The following is a 15,395-nucleotide window of genomic DNA, read 5'->3' on the forward strand; positions in this document are numbered from 1 at the left end:
GAGGTATGGGGAGGGAAATAGGGGATGAAAGTAAAATAGAGTGAGAGAGCAAAGATGATTTACAAGCTTTTCATTTTCACTCACAAACTCAGATTTAGGTTTCTGGAAGTATACACTTCATTTGATGAGCAGATTTCTTTGCAGGCACTATTTAGACTACCAGTATAGTGTGAGGTATAGTATCTTATCATGGAAGTACACAATATGGTGATCAACTAGGCTGTTTATGTTGTTGTTGTTGTAATATTTAATCTACTCTCATTTAATCTACCCTCACTCCAAAATGACCATAACGTTGAATCAACACCAAAACCACAAAAGTAAAACAATTTAAACAAAAACTGAATATTGTAACCTTCATGAAGGTACGATTTCTTTCAGGGCTGATGCATAAAACAGTTTTAGATAGGCGTATCTAATGAACTGATTGTATACTTCAGAGAACTTATGAAAGACGCAGATGACTAATCATCTTATTCCAATGCATTGCAGATTGAAATGTTATTTTAAGTTATCCAAGGATATAAAACGCGGTACACACAAAGGTGCATAATGAAGAAAATCAAGAGAAATTACAAGCATATGAAGAAAAGTGCATGACATATCTCCATAAGTCAATAATGAATATTTGTAAATCCCAGCATCGTCTTGATGCATATTTATAAACAGCACTTTGGACTGACTTTCGAGAACCTGAGTGCGGCGCCAGCCTGTAGGCTGGCCGACGTGAATAAATATTTATACCAAATACAAAAAGACAGAGGAGACTCAATAAAGCACCACACAGTATTGATCTGTCAGATTCAACTCACATCACTACCTAGCATTTTTCAAGTTCGAAATTGTGCCCCTTGCCATCCTGACTGTGCTGTGTTCTGTTAAAATCTGATCCCTTAAGCTAGTCAAACATGAAGAAAGCCTCCACACAGCAGAAGCATAAAAAGCAGAGCCAAAACACAGACACAGCTATTCGGAAAGTCACACTGTGAAGTGAAGTCCCTGTCAGTGCAAAGAAAGAATACACAATGAACCAGAAGAAAAAGGGAAACTTAGGTTAAGTGATATAAGAAAAGAACGAGTGAAAATTGTATATGAGAGAGCAGCATGGCAGACAGAGGGCTTAACAGATGCAAAATAGAGATAAAATGTAAAATAGACTCTGAGGTGCATTTAGAGTTGGAGTGCCTGGGCATTTCCCAAAGCAGTGTGGGTTAATTCTGTGCCTGGCACAGAGGAAGATAGGCTGCAAAAATGAAGGAGATTGAGATGTGCAATGGTGATATGAAATGGCCGAGACTAATTGTTCCCCGGCGATGTGCGCTCTGCTTTTATCTACGATGGGGAGATAAAAGAGAACGAGGGGGGAGGCAGAAGAAAGAGGGAGGCAGGGAAAGAGAGGAGAGAGACAGACAGCGATGCAGTGGGAGGGAGAGAGAGGGAGGTGTGCAAACAAAACGTATCACCCGTACACAGATACTCACTCACCCACAGGAAGGTGTGAGGCCAAAGAAAACATTGATCACTGATGAGTATCTCCAGTAGTCCCTCTCATTAGGAAGTCATGAGAGCTCATCAGTGGTATCTGACTGTGGAATCATCACACGCAGCAGAAGAAAAACACTCTGGGGACATGTTCTGACATTGTGGCTTAGGGGTGCAACTAATGATTATTTTCATTCACGATTAATGTGTCAATTATTTTCCCATTAATAATTTATTATATAAAAGTGAAAATAATAATACTACTACTACTACTACTGCTGCTACTGATGAACCGACAGATGATTATCAACAAACTCTGCCGTGTCCCGCAGCTCTACAGAGCACTTTAGCGTCTCTCAGCTCACCGTTTTTGGTTTTATGGCCTGCGATTTTATTTTTTACTTTTATTTGGTTCACTCTCGCTGCTCTCATCAACCTCAGCAGCAGCAGGCAGCCATTTTTAGCAAAAAAAAAAAGGTCTGATAAACCAACTGTACTCTACCTGCCCAGCACCAACTGGCAGTCTGACAAAGGTAGCAATTAGCTGGTGGGTGGGAGAAACTCTTTTCACAACATGTGTTTACAAGTTCACCGTGCTTTGTATATGGTAATTACCTTAAACAGGGGGAATAGTGAGGGTGGAGGGATTAACTGACCACCACACAGCTCTCACCTTCACTCGTCTGTATTGACTGAGGGAGAGGAGCGCTGCGATCCCCACTACTGGACAATTAACCCACACAGACAATTGATCAGCCATTTGCATCACTTGCTACATACTCTCTAAACTTACCAGCACTTACAGCTACATAACTATAACAACAATTAAATGATAATTGAATAATAAAAAATGGAATACTGTAAAAATATAACTGCAACAAGTATGAATTTATCTTTTCTGAAACCAAAGTCATTCTATCGCAGAGGGAAGTGTTCGTTCGTCACACAACCAGAGGGAGTATGAACATGTAGTTGACACTTTTCAGAGGCAAAAGTGCTTGAATGTGTCGGAAGGAGAAGATGGCTGTGTAGTGATGACACTGAGAATTGAATCATCTGCAGGAGACATACCAGCCATTCGAGATTTGACCATCACATAACCAACACCCCTCACCCTAAGTGCAGCGTATACTGTAAACTACAAACAGCCATTGGTAAATGAGGCTAAGGTAACTTACTCACATACATACTCTATCGCCTATCTTATGGCACAGCCATGGCTGGAAATGCAGAGTCACACCCACAATGACCAATGAGTTCTTCCAATGAATGTGAACATAAAAAACAAACTCAACCCAACTCAAGCTTCCACGATGCAACTGTGTGCTTCCACGATGCAACTGTGTGCTTCCTGTGCAATACTAAGCAATTACTGTGCGATAGAGGCCCCTCATTTGCATACGGCACAGCTCCATGCCAGACGATGCTCCCTGGAGCCACAGCCCAGGTCGACTCAAAGCTGTGGTATGTGAGTATCTGTGTGTGTGCATGTGTGCGTGCAGGTTAGTGTGTCAGATGGATGCTCACAACCCAGTCTGCAGCACACAGTCAATTAAATCAGCTCTCTCATTAATGAGAACAGTGCCAGGTACAAATGCCTGCCCCGGGGTGAGAATTCATAATTGAGAAGAACTTGGAGAATTCATTTCTAAAATAACAAGAGCTATGGTAGGGGACATTTCTCCTATTTTCCTCCAAATGCTCAGCTTAAAAAGGTCAAAACAACCCCTTAAATTCCCCTTATCACCATCAGTCTTCAGGCTCTAATGTCACACACGTTGGAACATATTTCGAAGGAAATAATTATGCCAACACATTACAAAATACTTAATTCAATCAAGTTTCTGCAGCATTTGAACCATGCAGTCTTCCCTTTGTATTAGTTCACTGCTGCTTTCAGACTTCAGGTGAAGAATTTCGGATGACTCATTTATGCCACTTTTGCATTGATAATACCCCTATGACCTCAGAGACAGATTGTTTTTCCCTGTACTCAGGATCATCTCTGGATTTTATTCCATGGTGAACAAAAACACATTGGACTGAAGGATGAATAGTGGCTAGATGTGTTGAAATAATTTCGCCAGTTTAATCTCTTGTGTTTCTTGTCAGGGACATATCCTCTAATAACTTTCATGAAAACGTACCTGAGTTCTTCACAATATGTCTGAGAGCTCGCCAGCTTTGCAGACAACAGTTTTCTCAGCTTTAGCGAGCCTAATGCAAAACACATGGCTGAGTTTTCACAGATAAGTCGGGCAGCCGACGCACACACAGGCTACTTTCCAGTTCCCAGAAGGCTGTGGTGCTGCGGTGGCAGCCATGAGTAGCAACCTCCCTCCTAGCTCAATCCTCTGAGGCCCGGTGTTCCCAGACACAGCATACATATTTCAGCTGCAGCCTGGGGGCCCCCACACACAGACAAACATACACAGGTGCATGCTTATACTTTTTACTCTTGCATATCAAAAACTTACTCACTGGTGTTGATAATAACAGCCCTTTATCACAAATGTTTCATGTGCACGTGTTTGGATGTGAATGAGTGTGTATATGTATGTGGATGCCTGTTTGGGTCTACTTGTGATTTGTCTACACAATTTGTGCATATGTGTCAGTCTCTGATGGCAGGTGTCTGGATGTGTTTGTGATGCTGATGAGGATGGAAGTTTGCTGGTGGTCTAACTGAGCTGCTAATGGCCCCGCTGGGTGTGAAAATCTGTTCTACTGTCTGTCTTTATTTAGCACACTGGTCTGGCCCTCTTGCTGAGGGTGTTTGTGTGTATGTGTGTGCGCGCAGGACGGGAAATGGAGGAGCTCCAAAATGTGTCAGTGCATGTATGTCAGCACAGAACTGTACAGTTAGTATGTGTATCTGTTGTGTGTGTGTGTGAGAGAGTGGTTTGGCAGACATGTGCGTGCTGACTGATATTTCACTCATCCCTAAGAGACACTCAACCCAAGGCCAGCTGCTGATTTCCACTAGCCTGGAACTTGTGTGTATACACAGGACACACAGATATGGCATGCGTATTACACAGAACCAATCAGCTGTTTACTATTCTGTTCACTCACACACTCACATGTCTATAACACATCCACACATACACATACATGCGCACACATCTTGCCCTAGCGCACAGCTTTTGGCATGTCTCCAGCACATTGCTGTTGGCCCTTTTTGTTCCATTCATGGCTCAGTGACGCCTCCTCCTCCTCGCCTGCAGCACTGCGTTTCCCATGAGACCATGCTGCCAGCCATTAATCTTTACTCTTGCTGGTCTTCCAGTGCTGCAGGTCCAAAGACCCCTGCATTGTCCAGGAGACTGACTGTCAGTGGGCAGGAGAAGGTGACCCCACAAGGTGACATGTTCATTTGTGAGTATTATTTTCATTTATTTGTCATTTTTAACTTTTAACTTTCTGGAATAAGAGTTGATCTGGTCAGACTTCAGCTTGTAATATTCGCCACATCCACATCCAGCATACATTAGATAGGACGTTGCCATGGTGTTGAGATTTCCATTGTAGTCATTCTAGGGCGCTGTTCCCAACCTGTGGGCCAGGTAAGGGGTCACAAGAGGATTCAGAAAAGAAAAAAGAAGACAAAGCAAGCATGTGTCTGCTACATATATAGATTTGTTTAAGATATTTCAGTAGTCTTTACTTTTTCCTTGCAAAACATGAGATACTTTACTTCTCCAGGGCATGGAAGGATCTAAGAAGAGTCTGGTTGCAGAAACCAAGATGAAAAAAGGTTGTGAATCCTTGATGTTAGATATCAAATGAACCGTCAGTGAGAGAACAATACGCAATACGTAAATGTAGACAACAAAAAAGCTAATTAAATTAAATTAGCTTAGCTTAGCAGGCATCAAATCTGAATCTTCAAAAGTTTGAAACTGATATGACTCATATTTCTGTTCTCTCTTCTTTCTCATCTCCTCTGATGTAGGGATAAGACAGCAGTGTCTGGCCACAATCAATCAGAGTAGCTCAAACATAAAAAGTGTCTACCTCTTTAAACAGCCTGGGCAAAGAGGGACGGCAGTCGTAAATCTATGAGCTAACCTTTAGCCACGACAGGCTAAGCTCTCAGCTTGCATGCTTACCTTTATCACTTACCCCACAGCAATCCTTTCCCCACCTGCAATAATGACTTGCAAAGCTAGACTAAGCAGCTAATGCCGTGAAACAGAGCTACACAAAGAAAAAAAGTTTTAATACACAGGTGTGGGAAAGATTATGTAGTATAAAAATGAAAGAAAATAAGATTTAATGTATGCCAATACATGCTTCTCCATTCCTGTTACTTTGGTGTAATTGCCTTTTTCTTCCACACGCAAATTTGTGTGTTTAGGAATGTGTGAGTGTGGTTGCTCAGGAGCGAGCCGGTTTAATTTCCCACAAGATCCAGAAAGAAAAATCTCCTTAGTACTGAAGTGTGGAGCACAGTACACTGAGAATATTATGCTATTATGTTTATGGAGGCAAATCAATTCTGTATTATGGGACACAGTAAAGCTGAGAAGCATCTCATGTGTCAGGATCATATGGCTAAAAATCCTGCAGGAAACATCCCTGCAGATAACCTTCGCTATGCTCTACCGAGGTCCTTGTACACTAAAACAGGCAGGATTTAAACCCCCATCTTCCATTCAAAATGAAATGTACTGTAAGATTTTATTCAAATTTATGTCAGAAGAGATTTTTTACATCAGGTAAAATAAAGAACTGCATAATTCTAAAATGGTAAAAGCATATGAGGATTGTTAGGGCTTACTATATGAAGACTTTTAGACTCTTGCTCAGATAGCGCTGTATGAGGAAATGTGTGCAGTCAGAGGAAAATAAATGAACAAACACGCAGTCGACACACACACACAACCATACAAGACAGTACGCATCAGTGGCCTGACTAACCCACGGCTTAGGGATGGGGTGTGTCTGCAGTCCACCCCTGGCCTGCTGAAAAATTAACGCTGTGGAACAATGTTCTTCAGTGCTCAATAATGTATGGGCAGGTTACAGCAGGGGAATCTTAGACAGAAGAAAAGAAAAGAGGAGCCTACTTTTCCTATCCATCACTTCCTCTGTAGACTACAGCGGCTGGAAAGTAAACGGACAAACTTTACAACTGCCCATGCGGGCTGTTTATCGAGCCAAGTTTGTAGTTCAATGTGAGAATGAACTGAAGAGTGTTGCTCATGTGTTGATGGCATGTCAGCCACAAAAGTAACACATTTCTCACTCGTCTTGGCCACCAATCATTATATCTCAGTCAGCCAAATCACGTGGAAGGGATTTATTATTATCTGAACACGGTATTATCAGTGAATACTCTGCGCAAATACAATACTCTGTGCAAATATCACTGATATTTGGAGAGATGCCAAAAAGCTATTCCCCAGGGCGGGGGGACTTAATCAGCGCCTACAGGTGAATGCAGCAGTGTTGCAGCAGCAGTACTGGCAGAACAAGAGCGGCCAGAGTGGGCACTGCTTTGTTGCAAAGGGTGCGTTTGATTTATGCTGCAGAGACAACTCCAGCTGTCTGCCTGAAATGGCTCGCAGGCTTTACACATTCAAAACAAAGGTTCTAAAGATGGAATTCCCAATGCTGAAAGTAAGGTATTAAGATTGGTACTACATATCCAGTCAGGCAATTTGGTAAACGACTATTACACTGGTTTGTTAGGGGTGCCAGCTATAGCTAAAATATTATAAATAATGTCCAAAACCGATCTTGGTTAAGTCACAGAATCAGTAATTTGTCATGACGCTATGCCACAATAACAACAACTGCATGTGTAAAGAGTAAATAATCATGAAACATGACCACTGAAAACGTAACATTCACCATTCATCTAAAAATAAGTCAAATCAACCCGCAATCCCGCTACTGTACAATTTCCCCCCTTGGATCAATAAAGTATTTCTGATTCTGAATCAAGGGCACTCATAACAAAAAGCTACAATGACATGCACAGCAGCTGTTTGCCTGTAATATTGTATTGTACTTGATTGTTACATACTCTCGGATTACACTGTTTTAATTAGTTCATCAGTTCATTTCATTAGAAGGAGTTCGCTCAGTCGTCACCACATTCGGTCACATGATTACAGGTGGAAGTAAGGTGCGGATGAAAGATCCAGAAAAAGCAAGTAAGTAAACCTTGTATTATGTTCTGTTTCCATGGTCCAGAATGAACTTTCACTCCCAAGTGCTATCTAATCTAATGTAATATAATCAGCATTGCATGTGAACACATAAGGGTTAAAACTTTCTATATTTTCAATTATCATCTGTGGAGAAACACTCAAGTACCAGAACACTAATTCAAAGTCAGACCTGTAATTAATACGGTCAGAAAAGTTACATGTAGGGCCTTTAAGCCTTTTAAAATCTTCCAAAGATGAGCATGGGCACATTGTCCTGGATAATATGAATTCTTTTTAAAAGAGTACTTGCTTTAAAAGAGAAATCTGGGGGATAATTGTCTAAATTGCCACTTAGTGAAAATGATTAGTGCAGGTCAATTCGCACAGCATTCGATAGCTGAGGTAGTTTGAAGGAGAGGCCATTATCCAGCATCTCTCCCGATTCAACACTTGTTCGCTCTGGAGTGCAGCAGGAAACAATTTGAATTCATGGCCTTGTTAGAAGGCTTTTAATGTACTAGAATGGGATTTTTAGTCAGTCTTTGTTATTGCCACATAGCAGCTGTTTGTTGGATAAAAGGGGAATCGAGATGCCTCAATAGATGTTGTTTTGACATTGGTTCCTTTCTGATAATTTTTTGGTCTCTTCTTCACCCAAATTGGTAGCTCTCCTCTTTCGGCCTTTCATTCTTGAGTGTCTCTTATAACAATGGCACAAAACTCAACCTGAATGGTGAATGTCATGCGTTAATTTATTGTATTGTTTAACTGGAACAATGCACAATACATTTATTGCATCAGATATTGCTAATGTGCGTGCATCCATCTGTAGTAACTAAGCGGAGGCCACCAGTGATGCACAGGTTGACGACGTACAAGATAACAGTCAGTTGTGTTAATGTGTGTGTGCTGATCGTCTGTGTGTGCACGCATGTCCATGTATTTGTATGCTTGTGCGTATGCAGTATACACAAGAATGTGCGGGCGTCCATCAGTCTGTGTATCTGTGTACAGCCATGCATGCTTTAATGCAAACAGCAGGTGTGCACTCCCAAGTGAATGTCTTTTCTGCCCACACACACACACACACACACACACACACACACACACGGTGTGCCACTGGGATCTTGACAAAGTCTCCACACATACAGAGCTGCATGCGCACACACGTCGCCCACCTCATCCATCTCATCCCTGTCTCTGTTGGCGCCTTTCTGCTCATCACACTGCGACAAAGGCATATACATATAAACAAGGAGACCCCCCCCGGTCCCCTTGCGACACAAGCAAACATCCACACACACTGTCGCCCCCCCCCATACCTCCACCTCCACCTCCCCGGGATAAATGTGATCATTGCTCTGCCCCCTTTGTACTCACCTAATGAAGGGCATGTCTAAATAAAGCCGAGGGAATGGATGGGGCTGGTTTGAATGCTCAGCAAGCCAATTAGCTCCTTCTTACCTTATGCCATACATTTTTCTTTGACCTCCTGCCATGTTCTCTCACAGTAATCTTGGTTGGTTTACCCCCTTGCTTTCCTTTCCCCTCTGATTGCTTCCACTGAGTACCTATTTATATGTGTGGAGCAACAGGAGGGAACACAGTTAAGTGCACTAAATGCTGTGGTATGTCAAGCCATTTTCTTCCATTATATTTCTTGCTAAAATTATTCTTATTCTTTGTTAGTAATAGAGTAATAATTCTTAATTAATTATGATTTAAATATTGGCACAAAAGCTCATCTGGAGTCTTTCGTACTCCTGCAGGGGTCGATGTTTGTTTCTTTTGTGTTTGGTCCTTTGTACTGTACGGGCACAGAGCAAAAGCCCACAGTGCAGAGGAACCATAATCTTTCATTAATGAGCTTTCAGTTAGGTATTATTTGTGATCGGGCCACAGAATTTTGTGCCAGAATACCATGTCACAGGAAAGAATGAGAGAAAGTGGATGAAGCATAAAAGAGGAGGATAAAAAGACGAAAGTGGGTTGGAGGAGCAGAGGGATGATAAGACTAGAGGTACAAAAACACACTCTGAATGCTAAACTGTATAATAAAGTCCAAGGATTACGTTATGGGGGAAAACAAGGGTTTTATTTACATCACTGCACACAGAAACTCTTAAAGCCTTATTGATGGGCATTAGGGCTGGATATTTTGTTGCAAAGGGGCTCGCAGGCAGTGGCATGGTTGCTATATACTACTGCCACATGTCGGTTTACTGTTAACTGAGGCCCTATACTGTGCATGGCACGTCAAGGTAGCAAGTACCAAGGAGCAAATGTCTTAGTGAAAAATGCACTGGCTTTCTGGCTTCTAAGCACAAAACTCACAATTCTTTATTATATTTAGGAATTTTCCACAGTGTCCCAACTCCTCCCAACCCACCTAAAGCATTAATGCGCTCTTTGAAGTACATAATAATAATAATTGGGATAAGTAATATAGCTTGTTGGAAATCTGATGGTCGACGCAATCTAGTATGTGTGTGTGGATTTTAGATTTTTGGATTTTGACTGCAGGATGTTTTGAGAGATCCAGTTTTGAATGTCCAGGTTGTCAACTGATAATACTTTGTTTTTGTGTTTTCAATCATAAAAGTCTGGAATTCATGTACAGCAACTTTCTTCCAGAAACAGTTTTGAAGCTGGTATGAAAATGTTTATTATTGGGATTCAGTGTTGTTTTTTTTATTCAGTGGAGGCTGAACTAGAACATTTCATTTCTCAACACAGAAGCAGTAAGGACTGTTTGCAGTAAATAACCTCTTTTGAAACCTAAAGAGAGATGTGTCTGAAGGGCAGGTGGAAAGTTTAATCTTGTTTTCTTCGTACTTTCTGTCAACATGGGAGTAGAAATGGGATTGAAAGAGGTTGTAAGTTTTACTCAAACTGAATTTCTGTTGGCGTGATCTCCTCCCCCTAATATAAGATATTTCTGAGTAAAATAAAATGCTTGATTGTGAATGCTACTGAGATCAAGAAACACAAACTGTAGTAAAATAAGACCAAAAGATACAACGTGAACATCTATTGGTCACTTTCTGTATTGCCATATAACCGTAACTCAACAGTAGAGGAAGGGAAACTTTTTCCTTCCAATAACTAGTATCTCTAGTCTCCGCTAGTTGCTTAGCAACCTCACAGTGACAAGACTCCAGGAAGTTATTGCACCCGTCCAAGAAATAGTCTGGCACATAACCTCTCGTAAAAACGGTTTGGTTTTAATATGGATTGAACAAACAAGTTGTAATGTGTTAATTTGTGAGCTTTGCAGGTTCGGGTAGATAGATTCTGTTACTTTCGATCAGAGCCAGGCTAGCTGTTCCCTCATTTCCAGTTTTTGTGTTAAGCTAAGCTAAATGTCTGCAGGTGGTAGCTGCATATTTACCGTACAGACATGAGGGTGGTATAACTCTACCACCACTCACAACTCTAACTCTCAGCAAGAAAGTGAATAAGTGTATCTCCCAAAATGTCAACCACTTCTTTTAAAACAACAAAAAAGAACAGAATAAAATAGCAAACAAACACACCTAAAGCTATGGCTGAATTTAGGTGTCTAATTCAATAATGTTTGCTGCAGCAGCAAAATACAATACAATAACTATCTCCAACAGCTGTAGGTAGAGATTTCAGGAACAGTCTCGGAGAAGTGGCAGCTCTTCTCCTTCCAGTTTACCAAATCATTTTCTCACCCTCAGCTTCCTCCAACCCTCCTGCCCAGTCTCTCTACCTCCCCCTCTCTCTCTCTCTCGCTCTGGTGACAACGGTGCCATTACTGCACATCTCAGGTGACTGACAGCTTCCTCAAATGGAAGCGTATTGGCTGCGCTGTGATTGACAGGTTTGCCTCCCACCTCTGTAACCATGTCTGCCATTGTTTGATGAGCATCTGTCTAAAAGTGGACACTCGAAACACACCCTCAGCCACTTCACTGCTCTTAGCGAACTACTCTCCTCCACCACTTTATAAAAAAATAGTTTTCCCATTCAATTTATGTAAGATGCACTCCAGTTTACAGTGCCCATTTTCCATCACACTGCATAATGTCCCAACAGTCCTGAAGAAACCTCAAACACACCAGACCTACCAATTGGGTAAAAGGCTGACCTGAGCCAAAAATTATATTGCTGGGTGGCCATATCTGTGTTACTTCTTGAATGCTTAAATGATTCTCACTGCACTCATGAAACAATTTTGCACAGTTTGTTGTTGCTTTTTTTTTTTTTTTATAAATCACATACTTGACTCAACTCTCAAGGCTCAAGGCTTTTTATTTATGTAACGCTTAGTATTAAACTTGCTGCAAGCATTACATTTAGTCCTGAAAAAAAACCCAAAGCAATGTATGATTTGTTAGGATCCTAATCTGCCTTAAGCTCGTAAAAACCACAGAACCCCCCCCCCCCCCCCATCACCCCCAACCTGAGGGTTAATGCCCATCAGTGAAAGAAATGAAAAAAAAGATTTCATGTCATCTGTGGCACTCGTGTGCTTTCACAGCGCCGTATGACGCTACTGTTGGACCAGTTTAGCTGCCCTGCACAGAGAAAATTGGTTTGCCCTATTGCTCTGTGTCTGTGCTATATAGTGGTATCCAATTCACACTGGAGTAAAAAGAGGGGGCTTCACCTGTCCTTTACCCATCCTAAACTCGCTCTCCATTTTCTTTTATAAGTGACCTGTTGCCCTCGCTCTTAAGTTGTCCAGCTATCCTTCCTGTTACCTCTGTGCTTAACTCAACTTTCACTTATTCCCATAAATAAACACCTACCATTTTAAATCCAGAGCACCTTACTTTACCATTATTGTATATGCAGCTGAAGGAAAACCAGGGTTTATTACAACTTGGCTTTTATTTTTGTAGCACAGTTACAGTTACAGTTTGTTGACTAGCTTGGGGGTTTGTTAACAACCTGTCTGATCATCTCACTGCTTGTGCTTTTTCAAAATTCTCTCTCAATTTCTTCAACTGCTTTATCATTCTTTAACCCACTCACTCCCATATTCTTCCACTTGCAAACCTCCTGCTCCCTTTCCCTCACACATCTATGGTTTCAGGTGGGCGTGGCGTCCCTGCCTTCAGTTTTAACATGAAACAGCACACTCATCAGGTGACATTGAACCCTGGGTATTGAAAGGAGGTGGGTACGGCCGGTCGTCTAAGAATGGCAAGAGGGAGGAAGAGAGGGAGAGTAGGAGAGATTCAGAAGTGTAGTCTAATTGTGCTGCCTTGCTCCCTTGTCACTGCTGAAGGTCAGTACCATCCCTCCCCAGCAGCACCGCCGTGACAGATGAAGCACCTGTGATTGACATCCTATCAGCTGTCTCTTTCCATCGTCACACATGCGGGAACACACAGGCGCACACGCTCGGACTTACACTATATAGGCCTGTGTTACACAAAAGCACACGTGCATGCACATACATTATCTGCACAAAAGCAAACACCCTACTGGCCACACTCTTGCGCACACTCCCTTTCTTTTCCTAACACACACAAACACACACTCCGCCTGTCCAGCGTCATATATCAGATGGCTGTCCATTCATTGTCACAATCTCCCCACATGGCACTGATGAGACACACTCCATTTCTTTCCCACCTCAAGCAGTCACAGATCAGGTGCGGACCAACATGTACTCACCGTCACATCACCACAGCACATCAGTCTCTGGCTGCCGTGAAGAATAATGATTCCTTTTAAGAGTGTATGAAGTGCTCTTTGCCAAACTATTGAGCAAAATGGATACAAAGCGGGTGCTTGAGGGAACAGTTGCAAAGTGCCAGGAGAAGCTCTGAGTCCTTGAGTCTAACTGTAGTATCAACATTGCATTATTATGTGTAAAACACTGCTGCGATATATTGCTTTGCATCTATAATACCATGGCTCATGTCTTTTCACTATTGGGAATTCATTCATGTCAAATTCTTGTATCACTCTGTATCAATAAAATGGTGCAAGATAAATGAGTCTAAAGTGTAAAAAGAAGTAAACCCAATCCCATGTTGCAGTTGTATCGAATTTGAACAACCATGTATATGTACCATATATATATATATATATATGCACACACACACACACACACACACACACAGGTTTAAAACCTGTCTGAGACTAATGGTTCGTGCTCCGTCTTCCGACTTCTTTCTGGTGATGTTGCTGTATTCCCAGATCTTCCCAGAAAATCATTTGGTGAGTATAATGATATTATATCAGGTGTGAACGATGGCCAAGATAGGGCAACGTTGTAAAAACTGGATTTAATTTAATTTATTACCAAAATATTCAGGAACAACTTCTTAGTTATTTTTTTTTTTGATTTGTTCCCAATTTGCGAAAGTGCTCAGGCTTTATTTGTAGCTTATTGTAAACTTTTACCATGTTTTCTATATGTTATTTATTTTTCATTGGCCTTAACAGTTCAAAAGCCAATTAAAGTCAAGTCATTCTTCAGCTCCAAACTAAAAATCTCTTAAGGACAAGCTCTCTTTCTCCCTGTGCCCTCTACCTGTCTAGACGTCTAACAGCAAGAAAACCAGGCTATCGTCCTTGCTGCAATTAGCTTGGCCTGTCCCTTTCTTACCTGCAGCATCAGGCTTCTTTTATAATGCAGATCAGAGCCGAACAGCCCTATGATGCATTGTTCTGGAAAGAAGAGTGTTGTCATTGTAAGAAAAAGGGCAGAATGGCCTTTGCCACACTGGGCGGGCGGGATGAAATGAGGGCTAAGGTCTTTCAAAAGCAAGATACCAGAAGCCGCTTGCCTTTGCCATTTATGTCCCAGATGGGGGTCACACAATGCAGCCTGTTTTGCTTCCGCTTTATTTGTGCTCTCCCTCGGCTCACCTTCTTTTCACTCCATCACTTTGTTCTTTTTCGTGACCAACTCCCACACTCGTCTTTTTTATCTTGCTTAGGCAAGAGAGCAGGCAGGACCCCCTTGGAGTGGCTGGGCCTGAGAAGATGTGTAATAAATTGCCAAAAAGGTGGAAAGTTACATAAATTGTTTTGTATAAGTGTTACAATTCTGTGGGATGAGGGATCGACGTAGAGAGAAATAAAACATTAAACCTTAAAATGATCTTTCTCAGAGGAGAACATAATTACAAAGCTGTTTTGATTGGAGGGTACAGATGTGCTACAGTGAGCGTGGGTGTGTGTTATGACAGCACTATTTGAGCCGACGTGGCTAGGAAAGTCAAACTATGCTTTACATTGATAAGGCTGAAGAGAAGCACTTCTGGAGCCAATTTGAATGAATGTCTAGAGCTACTCTGAGGTTACAAGTGGAGTGGAAGTGTTCATTAGTCATTTCAGGTCTACAAGGAGACTTACACCTGGAAGAACAGCAGAATCCTAGACTAAATGACATGAGATGTTAATTTTCCATTTTTGCCTTTTTCCCTTTTTCATGTGGATTAAATGGTAAAACCCCTTAGCACAAAGTTCACTGATAGATTCAATTAAGACCTAACATCATCATGGGGCATTTGGGTACATTTGGGTACAATACAATAAAGTGGCACAGATGAGAAAATCCTGTCTGTGAACAGTGTACACTCAAGATGAATATTTTTAAATCAGTAGCCTTGCTTGCGAATGTTTCTTTCAAATTGCATGTTTACTCTTTGGTTCAACCTCATATATTATTTCAGTCACTACATCCTCGTCCTATGTACCTTTCCAATCGTGTGGAGGGTTCACCATCTTATTTAATTAGCAGTATTTATACAGGAGATCTCA

This window comes from Enoplosus armatus, chromosome 20 (genome assembly GCF_043641665.1).
Source record: "Enoplosus armatus isolate fEnoArm2 chromosome 20, fEnoArm2.hap1, whole genome shotgun sequence".
NCBI classification, from domain to species: domain Eukaryota; kingdom Metazoa; phylum Chordata; class Actinopteri; order Centrarchiformes; family Enoplosidae; genus Enoplosus; species Enoplosus armatus.